Below are 22553 nucleotides of genomic sequence, written 5' to 3'. Positions count from 1 at the left end.
AAATATACAATAAGAAACAAAACTTCTAGAGCTAATATGTTTGTGCTGTTTAAGTCATTAAGTTTGTTGTAATTTGCTGCAGCGACAATACGAAACAAATACACCCCACCTTCTCATTGCAATTTAGGGTAGATTTCTCCACTATTTGTTTAATTTCATCTCTTTGTACATGCTTCTATCAGAGATTAAAAACATTTTTGTGTCAGTTTTATCCAATTGAATAAACACACACAGGGTATTTTGCTGTATTTTGATCTCTTGAGTAGATTACAAGCTTCTTTAGTTCAAGACTTATGTCTTTCATCTCTATAAACATAGTTACTTTATCTACTTATGCAGTTGGAATTAAATTGCAGCTGAGTAACAGATATATGAATTTCTCAAGCCCTCCAACCTGGAAGTTACCTTTCATTCTTCCCTGTCCTTTATTCACTACAACTCATCATCAAATTTATTTCTCTACCATTGAAAAAAAAAACCCTAGAATATGAAAATTTTTAGTTTCTTCACCACTATCACTCTGTTCCAAATCACTATGATCCCTAATTGGACCTCATAACTTGCCAAAACTATTGCAATATCCTCATGATTAGTTTTCTTAACTATCTTCTTACCTCTTTATAGGTTTATTCTTAATCTACTACTCTCAACCCAGAGTACTTTTGTTTAAAAAATTCTGATTATTACATTCCTCTGTTCCAATGCCTCCAATGCTTAAAGTGTCACTTATAATAAAATCAAAAGTCCTTTTGATATATCAGTTGCTACATGATTTAGCCCAGTGATATTTTGATGAACGCATCATCTCCCTTATTCCACTGGATCACTTTGTCTTGCTATCCTGGTCTTGTAAAACCAGCATAATTGTCTCATAGAACTGATGTTTATGGCTTCTTTTGATGACACAAAACAATTGACCCTCCCAGTCTTAAAACTTGAGAAACTCAAATTTGTTTTATCTCAGTTTCTTTCTCAGGAAACCAACCATCAGTCATCCCAGATAGTATCAAGGAACTGAAACTTAGCAGATCACCACATTTGGACAATGAGATGCCATACTCTTCACCCATCATGATTGCCTATTCAACCTCCTGCTTCCTATTGACCACCTCCACTTCCTTACCGCTCCAAAATTCCTGTGTTTTCACATATAGTTACATTTCTTCCTTGCTATATAAACCCCTACATTTAGTAGGTTGAGGAGATGGAATTGAGACTGACTTCCCACTTTCTCAGCTGAGGGACCCAAATAAAGCCTTCTTCCTTGGAAATATTTGTTTTAGTGATTGGCTTTCTCTGTGGTAAGCAACAGGACCTAGACTTTACCCTGGTGTTTCAGTAACACTTGCTATGCAAACAGTTAAGGCACTCTGAGATCCTTAGCACTAAAACTGCCTATTCCTGGAATGCTTTTGCCCATTGTGTGCTTTATTCACCTCCTCTTACTTCACTTAAGTCTCTGCTCAACTGTGCCTAATATAATTGTTCCTCTGCAACCACACTATATGTACTCACACATTCCACTTAAATGTATCCATCTTCTACGGATTTATTTTTCTTCCCAACACTTATTGTGACACGATACTTTATATATTTATTTGTATCCTGTGTTTCTTCTCATTATAACATAAGGTCCATGAATGGAGACACATAGTCTACTGTTTTATATACAAGCGCACCCCCTATACCTAAGCTAGTTTTTTAGAAGTGCTTAATAAATGTTTGTTGAATAAAGAAGTAAATTACATTGTACAAAAGCATTTAGAATTACTAAATGCCATCTTATATTGTTGAGTGGAAAAAGCAGGCCTTTCAAAAATATTTTTGTGCTATATGTTTATAAATATTTACATCAACCAGAACATGCATCACATTTTTATATAGTTGTTTCCAGTTTCAGATGCAAAGATGTGTTATATTTGTGTATTGATATTTTATAATTACAAGGTATTAATATAATTGTGTAACTAAAAAGCCTATTAAAGTATGACAAATATAAAATTGTAGTGGTCTAATATTTCTGTACATATTCATAGAAAACCCCATCATCTCAGCCCAAAATCTCCTTAAGCTGATAAGCAACTTCAGCAAAGTCTCAGGATACAAAATTAATGTGCAAAAATCACAAGCATTCTTATACACCAGTAACAGACAAACAGAGAGCCAAATCAGGAATGAACTTCCATTCACAATTGCTTCAAAGAGAATAAAATACCTAGGAATCCAACTTACAAGGGATGTAAAGGACCTCTTCAAGGAGAACTACAAACCACTGCTCAGTGAAATAAAAGAGGACACAAACAAATGGAAGAACATACCATGCTCATGGATAGGAAGAATCAATATCGTGAAAATGGCCATACTGCCCAAGGTAATTTATAGATTCAATGCCATCCCCATCAAGCTACCAATGAGTTTCTTCACAGAATTGGAAAAAACTGCTTTAAAGTTCATATGGAACCAAAAAAGAGCCCGCATCTCCAAGACAATCCTAAGTCAAAAGAACAAAGCTGGAGGCATCACGCTACCTGACTTCAAACTATACTACAAGGCTACAGTAACCAAAACAGCATGGTACTGGTACCGAAACAGAGATATAGACCAATGGAACAGAACAGAGTCCTCAGAAATAATACCACACATCTACAGCCATCTGATCTTTGACAAACCTGAGAGAAACAAGAAATGGGGAAAGGATTCCCTATTTAATAAATGGTGCTGGGAAAATTGGCTAGCCATAAGTAGAAAGCTGAAACTGGATCCTTTCCTTACTCCTTATACGAAAATTAATTCAAGATGGATTAGAGACTTAAATGTTAGACCTAATACCATAAAAATCCTAGAGGAAAACCTAGGTAGTACCATTCAGGACATAGGCATGGGCAAAGATTTCATGTCTAAAACACCAAAAGCAACGGCAGCAAAAGCCAAAATTGACAAATGGGATCTCATTAAACTAAAGAGCTTCTGCACAGCAAAAGACACTACCATCAGAGTGAACAGGCAACCTACAGAATGGGAGAAAATTTTTGCAATCTACTCATCTGACAAAGGGCTAATATCCAGAACCTACAAAGAACTCAAACAAATTTACAAGAAAAAAACAAACAACCCCATCAAAAAGTGGGCAAAGGATATGAACAGACATTTCTCAAAAGAAGACATTCATACAGCCAACAGACACATGAAAAAATGCTCATCATCCCTGGCCATCAGAGAAATGCAAATCAAAACCACAATGAGATACCATCTCACACCAGTTAGAATGGCAATCATCGAAAAGTCAGGAAACAACAGGTGCTGGAGAGGATGTGGAGAAATAGGAACACTTTTACACTGTTGGTGGGATTGTAAACTAGTTCAACCATTATGGAAAACAGTATGGCGATTCCTCAAGGATCTAGAACTAGATGTACCATATGACCCAGCCATCCCATTACTGGGTATATACCCAAAGGATTATAAATTATGCTGCTATAAAGACACATGCACACGTATGTTTATTGCAGCACTATTCACAATAGCAAAGACTTGGAATCAACCCAAATGTCCATCAGTGACAGATTGGATTAAGAAAATGTGGCACATATACACCATGGAATACTATGCAGCCATAAAAAAGGATGAGTTTGAGTCCTTTGTAGGGACTTGGATGCAGCTGGAATCCATCATTCTTAGCAAACTATCACAAGAACAGAAAACCAAACACCGCATGTTCTCACTCATAGGTGGGAACTGAACAATGAGATCACTCGGACTCAGGAAGGGGAACATCACACACTGGGGCCTATCATGGGGAGGGGGGAGGGGGGAAGGGATTGCATTGGGAGTTATACCTGATGTAAATGACGAGTTGATGGGTGCAGCACAGCAACATGGCACAAGTATACATATGTAACAAACCTGCACGTTATGCACATGTACCCTACAACTTAAAGTATAATAAAAATAAATAAATTAAAAAAAAAAAAAAAAAAAAACATATTCATTATTACTTATAACAAAAATAACCACTTATATACAAAATGTTAACATTAGCATTGTCTTAAAAAACTTTGAAATTGTTTTAATATCTTTGATAGTCTCTGTGCATTAAAATAAAAATTAAAGAACAGGGATAAAGTATGACTTCATATGGTATGGACTTGCTTTTTACACTTTGTCATTATATATATAAGCATATTATTATGCAGTACTTGTTGCTAATAGTTGGAAAAATACTGCCATGGAGGTATTATCCTGAACTGTGCCTAATTTTATCATCTAAATAATCTAAAAACGTATAGCTGAAATTTCAAATTAGTCAATAATAACACATCTAGGGAGATATCAAAAATGCAAATATAATATTATTCTGAGTATACAGATAGGTAAATGAATCAAGTAAAATAAATCTTTTGTTACTTGTATCTAAATTATTTCAAAGAATCATACACTGTACTCATGAAGACAAAAAGAATCACTTCCCATGTAGTTTTAAACATACCATATGCTTAATATAAATATTGGTAAAAACTGAACATGAGACATGTCCTATAGGCATACTTAGTAAACTGCATATGCTGCCATCAAGGCAGGTGAAACCTCCCTTGCTGTCAAATTAATTTCAGGTATTAAATGTTGTTAATGACTCTAGCAATCTTGACTGATCTAAAATTGGACTGCTTTTAGATTTAAATTTGTGCCACTGTTTTCTTTGCAGTGTGATACCCTATTATTAACATGAAGTTTCCATAAACACAATTTTGTGTCATCTGATTACTGAAGACACCACTATCTACAAGGTCACACTCTAGTGGAAATGAAAGTAATTATGGAGCTGTGTAATATGATAATTTATCTTTTGGTCAAAGAGGACAAATGTAGAACAGCTGGATTTTCTGTTTTAAAATTCCCATCAGTCAATTATAGTACATTGATCTGAAAACAGATGGCACTGCAGTCAAGCAACATTATCCAGCATTGAGAATTAACATGCAGGAATTTTATTAATAAAAAGTGTTCACTTCATAAAATATATTCTGTATGACATTTACCATTGATATATTACATAATTAAATGGCTTTTTATCTCTTAATAAAATTAACCTGATTTTCTATTATTGAGTGATATGGCATTTTATTAACTAATTCTCTATACTTAGTGGCTACTTTCCCTGGAGAGAAACAATAGCCAAGTCCTCAGTGGCCTTTTTTTGACCAGATGGAAATGAAATGGTAAGGTTTTTAAAAATGAATACTGAAACATCTGTTCTCAGTATTGTTCTGCTCTCAATAATTCAGCTTGTTAGTAGGTGAGGTTCCCCTATCTATGAGATATCTCCCATAGTTAAGTACAGACTTCCAGGATTACATTTTGTAGAAATAAAAGAAATAATTGGTAGCTCTCTTACGGAAAATATATAGATTTATTTTACAAAATGTTCACACCACACTATAGATGTTCATTTAATTGCATCTCTTTATATTAAAATAAAATAAATCATTTGAATTCCAACCAAATGTGAATGCCAACATTTAGCATATTGCATTCATCGCAAGCAAATTAATTCTAAAATTGATATGCATCACAGCAGAACCTAAGAAAGCAGGTATACTGATTCTACTACTTAGCAACTACGTTCAATGTAAGAAAATACTCACATATTGAGATAAATATCATTAAGAAAGGAATACTAGCAAAACACGACTCTTATAAGAAATATAACTCTCAATATTTCAGTGACATAGGTACAAATAAATCAGAAAAACAAAACAAAAACATTTTAAGGAATACTGAAGGATTTCTAGTTCTAGCAAGACAAATTGTTCCTTCCATGTGTCTCCCATGCATAACTAAAACACCCTGGACATAATCAACAAACAAGTATAGGAAGACTATGATGGACTGTAGGAAGAAGAAAGTTAACCTGGGGGCTTCTGAACTTGATGAATGATACAATAGTGAGATCCTTATTGCTTCCCATATATCCCATTAGTATATTTCAGAGCACCTACAACATACTAATAATACTTCTAGATGGTTACAGAGAAGAATATTTTCCTAAGTAGGGTAGACAAAGACTGCTTTCCAAATAGACCACAAAGAAAGTTATTTTTAAAAAATAAATAAAATTTTAAGTAATCAAGAATTAGCATGGAGAATGAAGGGGCTACCTACAAACTTTGAAAAGACATTCATACATCATGCAAGGCATAAATAACATATTCTGAAAAAAATGTATATACAAATATGTTTTTTAAAAATATGTATCTACAGGCCGGACGCGGTGCCTCACGCCTGTAATCCCAGGACTTTGGGAGGCCGAGGTGGGCGGATCATGAGGTCAGGAGGAGATCGAGAGCATCCTGGCGGACACGGTGAAACCCCGTCTCTACTGAAAATGCAAAAAAATTAGCCGGGCGCGGTGGCGGGCACCTGTAGTCCCAGCTGCTAGGGAGGCTGAGGCAGGAGAATGGCATTAACCCAGGAGGCAGAGCTTGCAGTGAGCAGAGATCGCGCCACTGCACTCCAGCCTGGGTGACAGAGCGAGACTCCGTCTCAAAAAAAAAAAAAAAAAAATTTAAAAAAATTTTAAAAAACCAGTATATACACTTTTTAAAAAATGTATAAAAAACAGAGTGAAACTTTGAATAGGTATGTCACAAAAGAAAATATTCAAATAACTAATAAATATATGAAAGGTTGTTCAATCTCATGATACAGAAATGCAAATTAAAACAATGAAATACCACCACATACCCTCCAGAATGATGGATGCAGAGCTGTCACGTTGAAAGTAGTTTTATTGGACTGAACTACATAACTAAATAATAATAAATTGGTTTTTACATGTTATCACTTTTTATCATTATTTATGCCCAAAAATGGGGTTTTAATGAGTTGTGATACAACAGACTTTACTATAGCTAAAAAGAAAAACTTTATTTTGAATTAAACACTTGGTAGAAGTCTTTAAAAACACCAGTATTTTCTTTTCCTAAGGAAATTGCAACTGAATATCTGGAGCTTTCAATTAATAATATAATTTCAAATAATAGAAAATTGATATTACAGATGAATTGTACTGAACTAAAAGTACCAATTGCCTAGTAGGTCTCACTGAACTTTTTTTATGAAGGATGCCATATATAATTACATTTCACAGTCAAAGGAAAAACCCTTTTAAATGCTTGTATTAGCATGATAACTATACATTTTCAAATAGAATACAGTATCAAGCTTTCTAATAACATTTCTGTTTTTCCCACTCAGAATGGCATTGTCAAATTATAGTTAATGACCCATTTTGAATCCCTGAAATTATAGAGTGAATGATGTGAGTTAATGTGCTCCATTACCTTTTTAACATTTCTTAAGTAGTTTTTCTAAGTTTTTTAAAGAGAAAATACGTTTCAGTCACATTAAAACTTATGTTCAACTTTTCCACATATGAAGAGTTATTTTCTAACTTTATTTTTTATAATAGATTTAGAAGCACAAATAAAGCAATATCCATAAACATATCACTGGATTTCATTCAGGCAAGTGAATTACTTTTAAGAAAAAAATCAAAATAACACATTTCAGAACCAGAATGTTTTATGACAGGAAGTAACATTGGTTTCAAATAGAGATTTTCCCCTGCATTATCCACTCTATTTAACTAAGCAGTATGATTATAATATGACAACACTTTTTTTTTGTCATAGTGACTTCTATTTCCTATAAGTAGGTCTTTCTGTATCTTCTGAACATTATCTGCAACTTGACACAATGATGAAATCATGGGCACTAATTTATATTTAAAGGGAATGCCTTACAGGATAGAAGTTGGCCATATTGTACTTAACTAATAGGAAGTTCTTCATGGAAGTTTCTTCCTGGACGTGCAATGGCAGCTTGTGCGTATAAATTTTAAGAATTACAGCATGATGCCCATATGTATGGGAGGAAGAAGACATTGTTTAATAAATAATAAGTGGAACAGAATATTTTCATCAAGCATTTACAGTTGTAACAGCCACATAATCAGCATAATTATTTTAACCTCTAGGGTCATGGGGAATATACCTATGGTATTCTTTTTCTTTTGTTCAGTAAGTGCTTATTGTCTGCAGTTGCCAAGGACTGAGCTAGGCATTTATATTTATGTGAAGTGATTAAAAAATAAAATATTTTTCAAAGTCTGTAGGTAGAGTTTTAAAATCATGATTTATTACAACTATTGTTTCCTTTTCTTCTGTAGATTTAAACTGTGAATTGTCTCTTAATGTGAATTGAGTAGAAAACTTTTCTGAACTGCTTAAAGAGATTGAGTTATAGAATATTTTGTGGTTATTGTAAGATGGTGGATTAATCTAAATATTTACCTGCCATAAATATTTAGAAATCCTACATAATACCTAACAAATCTATTTTAAATTCAAATCTGCTTTGACCTTAAATAAAAGTAAGTTTCTAGTTCCAGAAATAATGTGAAAACTGAGACCTACTCAGAAAAGCTGATAAGTTTATCCTGTCATGCCCCAGGTGTCAGGGGATAAGAATACACATTAGAAGGGGATTACATACCCCCAAGACCCAGGAGATTAGTTCTTGTGCCCATCTAGGACATAAGGTAGAAAATAAGATCACTGAATATAAACCAGGAACCCCAAGTGTCTATAAACCTTGAAAAGTAGGTAGACAGTAAGTGCATGGAAACCGTAAGCTGCACTGTACCTGCATATAACAAAAAAAAAAAAAAAAAAAAAAAAAAAAACAAAAAAAAAAAAAAAAAAAAAAACAAAAAAAAAAAAAAAAAAAAACAAAAAAAAAAAAAAAAAAAAAAACAAAACAAAAAAAAAAAAAAAAAAAAAAAAACAAAAAAAAAAAAAAAAAAAAAAAAAAAAAAAAAAAAAAAAAAAAAAAAAAAGGCTCTAGGTGAGAACAAGAAAAAGCAGTCTTCTCAGAAAACTCAAAATTTCTGCTCAGCCTTTACTTCTTCAAGTTTGGCATCGACATGCTTTAAGCACATATAGGCCATGAAATTAACATAAAAATGGTCATTGGCTTTTGAACTCCTAAGATGTCTCATGAAATTAAACCACAATCTACTACGGAGATACACTCCAACTCTCAACCCACACCATCACAGGTTTCTCCCAGATAAAATTTAATAGAAGGACTTCATAAGACAATATTGCAAACATCTAAGATAACAAGGCCACATGAGCAAGAGACATCAGAAACAACTAAGAGTATAATTTTACTTTCAAGTATTGTTATTATATTAATCATTGAGCAATCTGCTAGGAATAACAATATGAATATTTTAAGTACATACATATTAAATAAAGATTTGCAATCAATGAAAAATAAGCAAAGGTATCTGTGAAAGTGAACAAGCATGTTCTGAAACACCTTTTTAAACTTTATACGCTCAAGCTGCCATTGCACTTCTAGGAAGAAACTGCCATGAAGAACTTCATATTAGTTAAGAACAATATGCCCAACTTCTATACTGTAAGGCATTTTTTAAAATATAAATTAGTGCCCATGATTTCATAATTTTGTCAAGTTTCAGACAATGTTGGGAAGACAAAGAAAGACCTACTCATAGGAAATAGAAGTCACTATGACAAAAAAGAAGTCTTGTCTTATTATAGTCGTAATACTCAGTTAAGTTGAGTGGATAACAGAGGGGAGAATCTCAAATGGGACATGAAAAATTTAAGTAAAAAGACAAAAATAGATTAAGGAAAAGATTCAAAAATAAATACTGAATTAAAATACATCTCAAATTACTTTCCAGAATAAAACCGTGAGATAAAGTGATGGAAGATATAAAAATACAGGTTAACAGAAATAGTGGTTAGAATGATAAAATTCTGCTATAGGTGGAATATAGTTTGTTTGTCTCCATCAAATCTCATGTAGAAATTTGGCTTCCTTAGTGTTGAAAGTGGGTTTTAATGGAAGGTGTTTAGATCCTGAGGGGACATCCCACATTAATAGAATAAAGCCCTCCCTGAAATAGGGGAAAGGGTCAGTGTGTTCTCACTCTATCAGTTCCCATGACAGCAGGTTGTTAAAAAGAAACTAGCATATCTTCTCTCTCTGTCTCGCTTCCTCTCTCACTATGTTATCTCTGTACACACTGAATACCCTTTTCCTTCTGCCACAAATGGAAGAAGCCTGAGGCTCTCACCAGATGCAAATGTACAAACTTGAACTTCCCATCCATTTGAAATTATTTGCCAAATAAACCTTTTTTTTAAATGAATTGCCCAGCCTCAGGTGTTCCTTTATAGCAACACAAAATGAAATAAGACAAATCCAAATATATATATTTGATATGTCTTAGTTCAAAAAATATATAGTTATGTATATTAAATTTATTTAACGAAGTATTTACAGTTATAGTAAAAAAAAGAACAAAATTTTCAGATATAATGACATAGCATTTACCAGAATTGAAGACTTTGCAATGTAAAAAAGCATAACAAGCTACAAGCAGAATGAATGAATAAAAGTCAACATCTGAACGTACTGTTGTGGGACTTTTCCTCAGTTCAGCTAAAGACGGGGTTATTATCAGAGGGACACGAAAGATTAGGCTTGCAGACAATGTGAAGGGTGAGTAAGGCAGGTTTTTATTGGGTAAAAAGGGAAAGAAAGGGGAACAGAGACCGTCCAAAAAGCCAGGTCCCTGCTGGTGTGCTTCCCACTTCACAGTCTGAATCCCAGGTAGCACCTAGAAAGAGGAGGGTCCAGGCTCCTCCCCGCTGCAAACGGTGCAAATTTCTGTGGCTCCACCCCAGTGCACATTCCTCCCAGTGCGCAGGCTAGTTGGAGTTTCTCTGGGGATCCCCTTTCACCTGGCTATCTCATTGCCCTTCTCTAAAGAAGTACATCTAAATGCCCTTAGAATAAGGGTAAGTACAATGACAAATCTTAACTGCTTCCTGCTGACAGGGGGCGCTGTTTTGGGGAAAATAACATTCAGAGCTTCCTCAGAGATCTTTCTAAGGGTACACAGTAGAAGGGGCTATCATCAGAGGCTTTGGTTGCATGACCATTTGGCATTTGATGGCCTGAAGGCAAGAAAAGACAAAGGAGGTTATTAGAAAACATGTTATCAAAATGAAACAAGGGAACATGTAAGGACAGCTCAAAAATCTGGAGGCCTTTTACCAGTTTGCAGAGAGAGAGGGAGGCCAAAAGCCTGACTGGTAAAAACAAAACAAAACAAAACAAAACAAAAAAACTTTACCCTTTTGGCAGCATGTTGGGCTTCTGGATTTCCTTCGCTGACCCTAATCTTAAGCCAACCAGTTTAACGTTTGGGAAATTAGCTCTTTCCAGTTTGGAGGAGGCATCCGAGGGGAGTGTCCTGTAGTACAGAGACACAATTACCTATCTGTGAAGAGAGAACAGAGGAAGAGAAAGGAAAAATGAGACTGGCCTCATACCTTTGTCTACACAGTCCCTATACAGGGCTCTGATCTGTGGTCAGTAAAGAATGTCACTTTTCAACAAGCTCCAAGTTTATCTTGGGACCTTAAGAGGAGAGAATCACCTAACTCATAGGTATTTGAGGTTACAAACCCATGGCTGGGCTCGCCTTGTAGAACAGAATTCCATGAAAGCCAATCCAAAAGGCCTATATAGAAATAGTTACTCTATTTCTTGCTGCACTTTATGCAAATAATCAAGCCAAGTATAAAATTAAAGTCTATTTTGCAAACAACTTGGTCCTATTATGATTTGTTATTTTAATAAACATAAGGACTGGAGAGAGAGAAATTATATTTCAAACCTTATCATACATTTGTCATTAAATTCTACATGGATTACTTGTTTTTAAGTTTTCTCCTACAATTTAGGCTAATCCTGCTGGTTCCTGTGAACCAACCAGCAGTCTCCGGCTGCAGCTCAGAAAGAACAAAAGGGATGGGTAATGTAAAAATCTGGATCAATATTCTAGTTTTGAGCAATTATTCTGCAAATCCTCCCAGGTGATGGGAATCAGCGAGCCATGGAGACCAACGTCGACCTTCCTGACCCTCAGGAGTGATGGGGTGAAGGCATGGTTTCCCCTACCCTCAGAAGTCCAAGGATGAAAAGACTTAGAAGCAAGAGGGAAAAATATTGCTTGGTTTGCAGCTCAGTCACTGCTTCTCGACCCTATGTTGCAACATTTTCTGAAATATTGCAGGACATTTTCTTAGTTCAGCTAAAGATGGGGTCCTTATCACAGGGCCACAAAAAATTAGACTCACAGACAATTTGAAAGGTAAGGCAGGTTTTTATTGGGTGAAAGGGAAAAAAAAGGGAAGTAGGGATCCTTCATAAAGCCAGAGTCACTGCTGGTGAGCTTCCTGCCTCAAAGTTTGAATCCCAGATACCACCGAGGAAGAGGAGGGACCAGGCTTCACCCCACTGCAAATGGAACAAACTTCCACGGCATCACCCCAGTTTGCACTCTTAGTGCACAGGCTGGTTGGAGTTTCCCTGGGGACCCCTTTCTACCTGGCTGTATCAATGTCTTAGTGAAATTTTAGAGTACTAAAAATAAAGATCTTACAAACAATCATAGGTATGAAATAAAAATTAGGTATATGACAAAGTTTCCACGAGCAACTAGAATCCAACTGGATATCTTTAAAGCTCTAGGGGAAAAAAAAGACAAAAATAATATTTTTTTCTATCAAAATATGTTTATCACTGGTAACTTTCCAATTAAAAAATGTACATGTACTTTAAAAAGTAGAGAATTAGATATAGAGGGAGGAGACTAAAGAAATTCCTAGAGTGTGGAGTGTATAAAGCAATAATAAATATAAAAACATAAAAATTAACACAATGAAAACATTGTATAGCAGCAACATGTAAAATGTTTATCAATGTTCTGATATTGTAAAATGTTTATCAGCTCTAATATTGTTTAGGATGAGGCTATATCTCCTGATTATCTTTATAATTTAAAATTAAGTATATATAAGGAAAATTTAAGAGCAAGCTTTAGTAGAAGAGAAAAAATGTGTAGCTTTAGATCACTAGAATTTAAAATGTCTATCCAATAGAAAACTAAAAATCAGTAACATAGAAGCCAACATATCAGTAACATATCAGTAACATATCAGTAACATAGAAGCCAAGAAAAATCATGTAGATGAGCAGTGATGTAGATGAGCAGTGAGCTCATCATGTAGATGAGCAGTGATGACTGAAATATAATTCTGATCCTGTATTCACCATATGTTATATTGCAATGTAACAGCTATAACAGCACATAGAATTTGTAGTAAATAAATGACATATAAGGTAAGTAAATTCAGTAGTTCTATATGATGGCCAAGTTCACTAATAAATAATCTAACCTAATAATAACTAGGTTAAGAAAGCAAATAAACAATGAAAAAAACCAACCTACCCTGAATACATATGCTATCACCTTCTATCTGCTGCATTTTATAGTAAACAGTCATAGAAAATATGTTTAGAAAAAGCCTGTTAAAAATAACATTTGAATGGTAAGAAAAACAAATAAATATAACATGTTTCAATTTACCTAAACTCAATCTCATTTTTTGATTTTTAAAAAATAGGCTGGACTATAGCATAGACATATGGAATGTCTAGGTCATATGGAAACTGAAGACAATATACAATGAGAAGAGCTTCATTTTGATTAAATTTAGCTTTTTAAACAGAAAGGAAATATACTTTTCCATAGTGATTTATTTAGTTTGCCTAGTCCAGGAATAATTGTATATCTACCAAACAGAAAGAAGAGGAAAAACAGTGCATTAATTTCACATATCTGTTTATTGTAGACTTTAACTGTGTTACAAGACCTTTCAAATCTCAAAGAGAAAGAGACAAATAAAACAAGGGTGCTGGGTTCACTAGCATTTAATGAATAACAAATTAGCTTGCCTGGACTAGTAATCTGAATTAGTTTTTCTCCTGAGTTTTCATTTATGTTGTCTTCTTTCATGCAAATTAAGGAACTACACAAACACAATTAGAGGTGGCAGCTATCTCTGTAGCAAGTAACGGGAAATACGCTTTACAAAATGAATTATAGATATATTTCTTCTCTTACCAACAACAATCAAACACTTTAGTTCAAGCACATTTTAGACTTCTTTTCATCATCTCCTATAAGTTAGAGGATAAGGTAATATAAAGTAAATGTTTTAAAGAAAATGAATTTAGTTGTTTTCCCCATTCTATTTTCTCTCATGAATAGTTGATTTCATGAAGTCTTGGGGGAGTAGTACTTTCGAGCATTTCTGCTGAATCCAAGGTTGTACTCACCTAGAATCTACAACTCCCACCAAGCACAGCCCAGTAAGCACAAATGTATGGTTCCCGCTTGCCCACATGATTTGGCTTTATGCCCTTGGCAACAAAAGTTGGGCTCTTCAAATGAAAGTAAAACTTGTTTTCCGTTCTTCAGCAATACACTTTTCAGACATAAATAAAAAGCGGCTGCATCATCACACAACTGGCTCCAGGTGAAACTGTAAAGTAAGCAAAGCTTGTCTACAGCTGTTATAATATTGTTTCACTTCTGTAAAAATGTTCCAGGCATTAAATTTACTTTACTTGAACAGTGACTCATTTTGCATATGTTAAATAATTTAATTCTCTCCATAACTTTATGAAATATGATTAGCTAAACTAGAAATTTTAATTCAGAAAAGTATGTGGTAACCTATTGCACAGTCAGTAAATGGTAGACCCAGTGCTTAAACATAAATCTGAATAACTCCAAAATATGTGTTCTTGCCTCTTTATCACACTGCCTGCCAGGAAACTGGGCTTTTCACAATGTTTTGAACGTGATTATTTGTAGTGTAGCTTACCTCCTGGGTCCAGTTCTTAACTAGGTTAATACTGTTGGCCCTACTTGTGCCTCTCCTCCTTTAAACCTAGAAGGCCTATGTCAGCCAACATTAAAACCTACTTTACTGTACTGTAGTTGCTGATTTTTAAGCTGCTTCTATAAGCAGGGTGTTATTTTAGCATCAAAGGGCATGGTTTCTGTGCTAAAGTAGTTTGGAGTCTAGAGGGGCAACATATAGATGAAGAACTTCTGGAGACTGTGATTACTATGAAAGTAAAGGTTTTCAGGGAAGGCTGTGGAAGAACAGTCTAATTCTTTCTGCAGATTTCTGCCAATGTCCAGGGAAAAAGTCTACTCCAAGATGGTCATCTCTGGCTCCAACGCCATGACTGTTTCTTTGTTCAGCACCTTGACAACATTATTTTTTTCAGTAACAAAAATACAAAACCCAGCTTTTTTCTTTATATAACTACACACAATAAAATAAAACTGCCATCCTAATCCTGAATGTGTAACATTATAACTAACTAAAGAGAAGAGTTAACTCAAAACAAAATGAGCAATGTTAATCAAGTATTACACACTTTTGGTCTTAAAGATTCTTCAACCACTGCTCACTGTGTCCTTACTATATCCCACTCTGTCTTTTTTCCCTCTCTTCTTTCCTTAATTTTTCCCGAGCATCCCTTTTTTCCTATTTGTCCTGCCAATTTGAAATCTCATGAGCAGGCCAAGGTGGAAGGATCACTTTAGCCCAGGAGTTAGAGAGCGGCCTGGGCAACATAGGGAGACCTCATCTTTACAAGATTAATTTAAAAATATTAGCCAGACAAAGTTGTGCATGCCTGTAGTCCCAGCTGCTCAAGAAGCTGAAGTGGGAGGATGGCTTGAGGCCAGGAACTCAAGGCTGGTGTGAGGAGCTGATATCCTGCCACTGCACTCTAGCCTGGGTGACAGAGCAGGACCCTATTCCTGAGAAGGAAGGAAGGAAGGAAGGAAGGAAGGAAGGAAGGAAGGAAGGAAGGAAGGAAGGAAGGAAGGAAGGAAGGAAGGAAGGAAGGAAGGAAGGAAGGACAGAAAAGACAGAAAAGAAAGAAAGAAAGGAAGAAAGGAAGAAAGGAAGAAAGGAAGAAAGGAAGAAAGAAAGGACGGAAGAAAGGAAGAAAGGAAGGAAGGAAGGAAGGAAGGAAGGAAGGAAGGAAAAGAGAAAGAGAGAAAGAAAGAGAAAAAAAGAAAGAAAGAAAGAAAGAAAGAAAGAAAGAAAGAAAGAAAGAAAGAGAAAAAGAAAAGAAATACAACAATCTAGTTTAGTGTGTTTGTGTGTGTCTCTTCAGGTAGGACATTATACCATCACAGTCTCCTAAGCACAAGCTCTTTCTCCCTAATAGAAACTTCGATGATAGCTCTTGAAGCTACATAAGCTATATATATATAGAGAGAGAGAGACAAACAGCAAATTTATAAGAGTGGTCCATGTATGACAGAAAAGGATAAAAATGAGCTTATTGGTGAGTTTCACAGAAGCAAAGAAAAAGAAAAACTTTCAGGGAAGAAGACTGAGTAAACAGTGTCAACTGCTAGAGAGATGAAGGGCAAGAGGGAAAACAGGATGTTGCCTCTGGCAATGTGGCAGGTATAGTTATTGCTGACTTCAGCATAAACAGTTTCAATATCATATGTAATGCTGACAAACTGTTATATAGATTCATCCTAGAGATAAGTACTGTTCACAATGGAAAGGGTTTTTGTTTGTTTGTATGTTTTAAACTCAGGTTAAAATAAAACAGAGCTTGGATAATATCTTAGGTTAAGCACATTATTATTATTAATAATTATTATTTGAGACTGAGTCTCAATTTATCACCCAGGCTGGAGTGCAGTGGCATCATCTTTGCTCACTGCAACCTCCACCTCTTGGGGTTAAAGGGATTCTCCAGCCTTACCCTCCCGAGTAGCTGGGACTACAGGCATATGCCACAATGCCCAGCTAATTTTTGTATTTTTAGTAGAGACAGGGTTTCACCATATTGGTCAGGCTGGTCTTGAACACCTGACCTCAGGTGGTCTGCTCACCTTGTCCTCCCACAGTGCTGGGATTACAGGCCTGAGCCACTGCGACCAGCCTAGTATAATTTTTTTAAAGAACTCCATGTAGATCTATAGCTTTCACAAGACAAGTGCACACAAACAATCCCCTTTATCTTGAATAAAAGGAATAATTTTATTCCTGCATACAATTTCAATTGTTATAGTTTTTAGGATTTAAAAATATCTTACCTATAATTGAAGCATGAAAAAGGTAATAAAGACTCTAATCATAACAATTAATGAAAAAAGAGGGCATTTATATATGTGAAAAATAAATTAGGAACATTATTGACAATATAAGCATAACATTCTTGATTCATTATTATACCTCTTTACTCTTGAGCATAATTGTGGATGATGAAGATGTGGAGATTACAGAAGCTCTGAGAAGCTGTATATATATATAGCCAAATAGACCAATAGAAACGTTTCTAACAGCTCTTGAAACTATATAAGTTGGTAAGGTCTCTCTAAGAACACACAAAAAAAGAAGACAAACAGCAAATTTATAAGAGCGGTCCATGTATGACAGAAAACGATAAAATATATATACATAGTCTCTACATAGACTATGTGTGTATATATACAGCCAAATTTGGTACCCATTTTTATTTGGCACATTGTCTATTCACATAGATTAACTTATATACCTTATTATAATCCCTTCTTAATTCTTCACACATTTTTTAAATTTTAGTTAATTGTTCGTTTTTCTCATCTTTATTTTCCTATGTTAATTAAAGGGGCTAATTAACTTTTTCTCTTTTGTTAAAACGAACTTCTGTTTCATGTATTTTAATTTTATTTCCAATGTCTTTCCCTCTCCTAGTGCTGATAAGCTAATACATTTCTCTTCCTTCATATTTTCTTCAATCCCTATGAGAGGTGACAACGTGCTGGCAGCCCTCACTCACTCTCGGTGCCTCCTCGGCCTCAGGGATCCACTCTGGCCACGCTTGAGGAGTCCTTCAGCCCGCGGCTGCACTGTGGGAGCCCCTCTCTGGGTTGGCCGAGGCCCGAGCCAGCTCCTTCTGCCTGCCGGGAGGTATGGAGGGAGAAGTGCGGACGGGAAGTGGTGCTGCACGCACGCTTATGGGCCAGTGCAAGTTCCAGGTGGGTGCAGATTTGGTCCACGGGCACTCAGAACAGCAGGCCGGCCAGCGAGGCTGGCCTCCCAGGCAGTGAGGGGTTTAGCACCTGGGCCAGGAGCTGCGGAGAGTGTGCCAGGTCCCCCAGCACTGCCAGCCCAGACGCCATGCTCGAATTCTCACCCAGCCTCAGCCGCCTCCCCATGGCGCAGGGCTGGGAACCTCTAGCCCGCAGTGCCCAAGCCGCCTCCCCCAGCCTGTGGGCTCCTACATGGCCAGAGCCTCCCCTACAGGCATGGTCCCCTGCTCCACTGTGCCCGGTCCCATCAACCACCCAATGACTGAGGAGTGTGGGCACTGGGGTGACTGGGCAGCTCTGGCTGGTACCCCAGCACGTGATCCACAAGGCAAAGCCAGCTGGGCTCCTGAGTTAGGTGGGGACTTGGAGAACTTTCATGTCTAGCTGGAGGATTGTATATGCACCAATCAGCACTCTGTGTCTAGCTCGTGGTTTGTGGATGCACCAATCAGAACTCTGTATCTAGCTAATCTGGTGGGGACTTGGAGAACTTTTCTGTCTAGCTAAAGGATTGTAAACACACCAATCAACACTCTGTGTCTAGCTAAAGGTTTGTAAATGCACCAATCAGCACCCTGTCAAAACGAACCAATCAGCTCTCTGTAAAATGGACCAATCAGCAGGATGTGGGTGGGGTCAGATAAGGGAAGACAGCAGTGGCAACCCGTTCAGGTTCCCTTCCAAGTTGTGGAAGCTTTGTTCTTTTGCTCTATATAATAAATCTTGTTGCTGCACTCTTTGGGTCTGTGCCACCTTTATGAGCTATAACATTCACTGTGAAGGTCTGCAGCTTCACTCCTGAAGTCAGTGATACCAGGAACACACCAGAAGGAAGAAACTCCGGACACATCTGAACATCTGAAGGAACAAACTCTGGGCACACCATCTTTAGGAACTGTAACACTCACTGCGAAGGTCTGAAGCTTCATTTTTGAAGTCAGCCAGACCAAGAACCCACCAATTCCGGACAGACCTATCTCCCTGTACTAGTTTGCTAGAGATATTAACACAAAATTACATAGACTGGGTGGCTTAAACAATATAAATTCATTTTCTCGCATTTCTGGAGGCTGGAAGTCCATGATCGAGGTGTCAACACGGTTGATTCCTTTTGAGGCCTTTCTCCTTGGCTTCAAGAGGGCTGCTTTTTCATGTCCTCCTGTAGCCTTTTCCCTGTATAAGTGCACTCCTGGTGTCTCTTTTTCTTTTTAGGACATCAGGCCTATTGGATTAGGACCCCCACCCTTATCACCTCATTTAATCCTAATTGCTACCTCAAAGTTTCTATCTCCAAATAAAGTCATATAATGACTTTAAGTTATGTGCTTTGGGGTATGCAACTTGATCCATAGCATCTTATATATTCCATCTGTGAGATCTTCACGATATTTTTACTTCTGCTATCTCTTACCCTGACTCTGGGGGTAAACTTTGAAATACTTTAATTATCCACTTACTCTTACTTCACTTTTGATGAAATGGCTTAATCCTTTAAAATATCTCTTTGTTTAAGAATCCCTTTTATTTCAAGAATACTTAGCCTTCAACTTCCGCAGAATCTGCTCAGTTACATATACACATTTGTATCTGCAAGGTTCACTGCTCAATACTTCTCCTTTCAATTCAATTGCTCATCTTAAAAGCCTTTGTCTTTTGTTGTTTGGTTAAACCTTTTCTTAGAGTAGCCTTTTTGGTTGTTGTAAATGGGCAATAGATTTACTGAAACCCTTTAAGCAAATGTCTTCCATTATAACCAGTGAATAATGATGTATATCGGTTAATAATCCTCACATTGATGTTTTATTCTCTGGGTAATCTCTACATGTCATTCTACTGTGTTCTGTTTTCTAGTGTGGCAGGATGACAAACTCAATGCCTTTTTTTTTTTTAATCTCTTTTAATGGCTAAAGTTATTTCTGTTTGAGGTTTTGTTCACAAAGTTTGTTTTTGTATAACAGTATGTAGTTGCATTGTCAATGAGCAATTTGGGGAATTTCATTCCATTTGCCTCCACAACATTTATTCATGTCTCAGTAATAACTCTTCTTTTTTTTAGATCATCTTCTAAAATTTTGAAAAGTTATAAAATTTTTGAAGTTTTCTAAAACAACGTGTTGATTTGGTGTTTTTGTTAGGCTAGTTGTGTATATTAATCTCCTTAAGGACTCTTGCTATTTTTCCAAAATAGCAGCTCCCAATATATCTGTTTAATTAGAGACCTTTTCTGATAGGTGTGTTCAATGTTCTCTAGGTCACTAGTGAGTGCCTTTTCTGTATCTGCTCATTGTTATGCCCAGACTGTTTGTTCCCCAAAGAAGACCACCAGAGTCCAGAGTCAAAGCCAAGCGGCAAGGATCTTTACTACAAGTTCGAACTTGGTCCCTCCTTTACACAGTATACAAGAGGGCCCCGAACAATGCGAGCGTTTGCTTTTTATAGCCCGAAAGTTGTAGGGGAACAAAGAAATTCTTTTGGCTCCTGCGCTTTCAGTAACCTTGAACGGCTGTCTCCTTATCGGAGACTTTCCAGGTGGTGTTTGTACTGGGCTTAGGAAGTTTGAGAGATATATGGTGGTGGGATGGGAGGATGGGATGTGTTTGTGCTAGGCTCAGGGAGTTTTGAGCCCGGGGCTGAGGAATGTGCCCAGCTCCTTTCACTCATTGGGGTTTAATTTTAGTGGCTACTGTTCTTAAGGTGCAGAAGTTCACAGAGTGATTTGAGGCTCAGTGGACTCTGCTCCTGGGATAGCATTATAGCTGTGGGGAATTCCTCAGTGCCTACTCAATCACCAAGAGACATTTTTACTCCATACTCTCCTCCCACCTTTCTAGCTGCAGGAAGTGAGATAACCCATCACATTTTTTGGCAAATACCCAAGCTTTTGGGAATCAGGGAGAATGAGTACATCTAAAGAAGCCACAGCTGACCTTTCTTAAAGTGTGCAAGACATCTCTGGTCCTAGGAGGATTTAGTACTTTCTTATCCTAGTCCTGTTAATCTTCTACCCTGTTCCCAGTCTCTCATCAGGATCAGAGGTGAAAGTATCCTGCAGCAGCTCTCTTGGTTACATTCCCCAGATTTGACCTGACTACTGGAGACAAGAGTGGAGGATGGCTGAAAGAGAATTTGGGGGAGGAAGGGCAGGTAGGACATACTTAGATTGCCAGTTTCCAGAATCCTTATACCTTTTGAAAGATCTAACTTTTACTACAACATCTACATGACTGCGTTTGTTATTAGCATATATTGAAATTAGGTTATTCATAATTGTTCATTTGTTTATGCTTAATTGTATGCATTATTATTTCACAAGGAAAACACTGCATGTTCAATGATATTCTAGATATTCAGTATTACAAAAAAGAATATTATTGTTATGCTTGTTTCTTTTATGTTTGGCCGAATGCTCACCAAATACCTGCTAACATAACTTGACAGAACCTTAATGAGGATTCTCTCCTTTTCCTAGACCCCTGAACTTTGTCCCATCCTTGAGCTTGAGCACTGAAAGTTAGAACAATGTCCTATTAACGGCCTCTGCTGAGAATCAGCTGACTAGAAAAAAAATTTTCTCTTCAGTTCCTTTGTCATGCCACCTGCTACCCCACTCCTCCATGTGTGGTTCTTTCCTGTCTTGTTATTACTTATCTCTATAAAAGAGGTAAGTCCTTTTCTCCTTTACTTGGAAACACTTTGGGATATTATGGTTACAGCATTCTCCCTTTGTAATAGTCTTTTATGTGGTGTCTTAGCTTATGTAAGTCTAGACTTCTTTTTATTTTGATATATTAAAATTGTTTATATGCTGAGTTGACCTTGAATAAAGTTAGGAGAAACACTTTTGAGGAAATAAGAGATGTTTGTGTTGAAGAGAGATTTCATTACTACACTGAAATCTTTAATTTAAAAAGATGAAGAATTTTAGAATGTAAACTAGCATTTTAATGTTGACAAAAAGCAGCTAAATAATTCAACTAACTATTATTGAGTATCTTCAGTGAGACAGAAAATGTATTTTATGCTTCCAAATACTTTATCAACTTCAGGTTTCCCATTAACTCTATGAAATCTTAGCCCATTTTCTCTAAGAAGAAAATGAAACTCAGAGATACAGTCATAATATGGTTTGACCAAGGTCATACAGCTAGCAGTAATGTGGACAGTTGCCATTTGAATGCAAGTCTCAGGATGACAAGCCAAATGCTGTTTACACACAACAGCTGCAGCACAAAATGTGTATACCAATTGCTTGTAAAAGGGGAGAGGTGAGCTGCTTTGTATAATATTGAAAGTTGAGCACTTTCAAAGTCATCTAGGGATCTACAGGCTCAGAGAATGTTGTCATTAAATGAACAAACAAAACACATTAAGAACACTGAGGAAAGTTTTTCTCCATATACAAAAGATGACCCTACTTGTGGATATTTTGCAGTGTTTCCATTTGCTGGTGGTATTTAAGAGAACCGAGAATCCTATT

At 36.4% G+C, this 22553-nt stretch overlaps 1 long non-coding RNA gene across 1 annotated transcript in view; it reads right to left on the bottom strand.

Moving 5' to 3' along the window:
- Nucleotides 1-10595: 10595 nt before the first annotated feature.
- Nucleotides 10596-22553, bottom strand: part of LOC126932675 (uncharacterized) — a 77372-nt gene continuing 65414 nt past the window's right edge. The window contains exons 2-3 of the long non-coding RNA XR_007718277.1: nucleotides 11237-11383; nucleotides 10596-11057 (exon numbers count right to left, since the gene is read on the bottom strand). This is a non-coding gene — a long non-coding RNA (uncharacterized LOC126932675). The remainder of the gene's footprint in view (nucleotides 11058-11236; nucleotides 11384-22553) is intronic.

This window comes from Macaca thibetana, chromosome 12 (assembly GCF_024542745.1).
Source record: "Macaca thibetana thibetana isolate TM-01 chromosome 12, ASM2454274v1, whole genome shotgun sequence".
NCBI lineage: Eukaryota > Metazoa > Chordata > Mammalia > Primates > Cercopithecidae > Macaca > Macaca thibetana.
The sequence above is the reverse complement of the archived record's forward strand: the minus strand, read 5'-3'. Positions and strand labels throughout refer to the sequence as shown.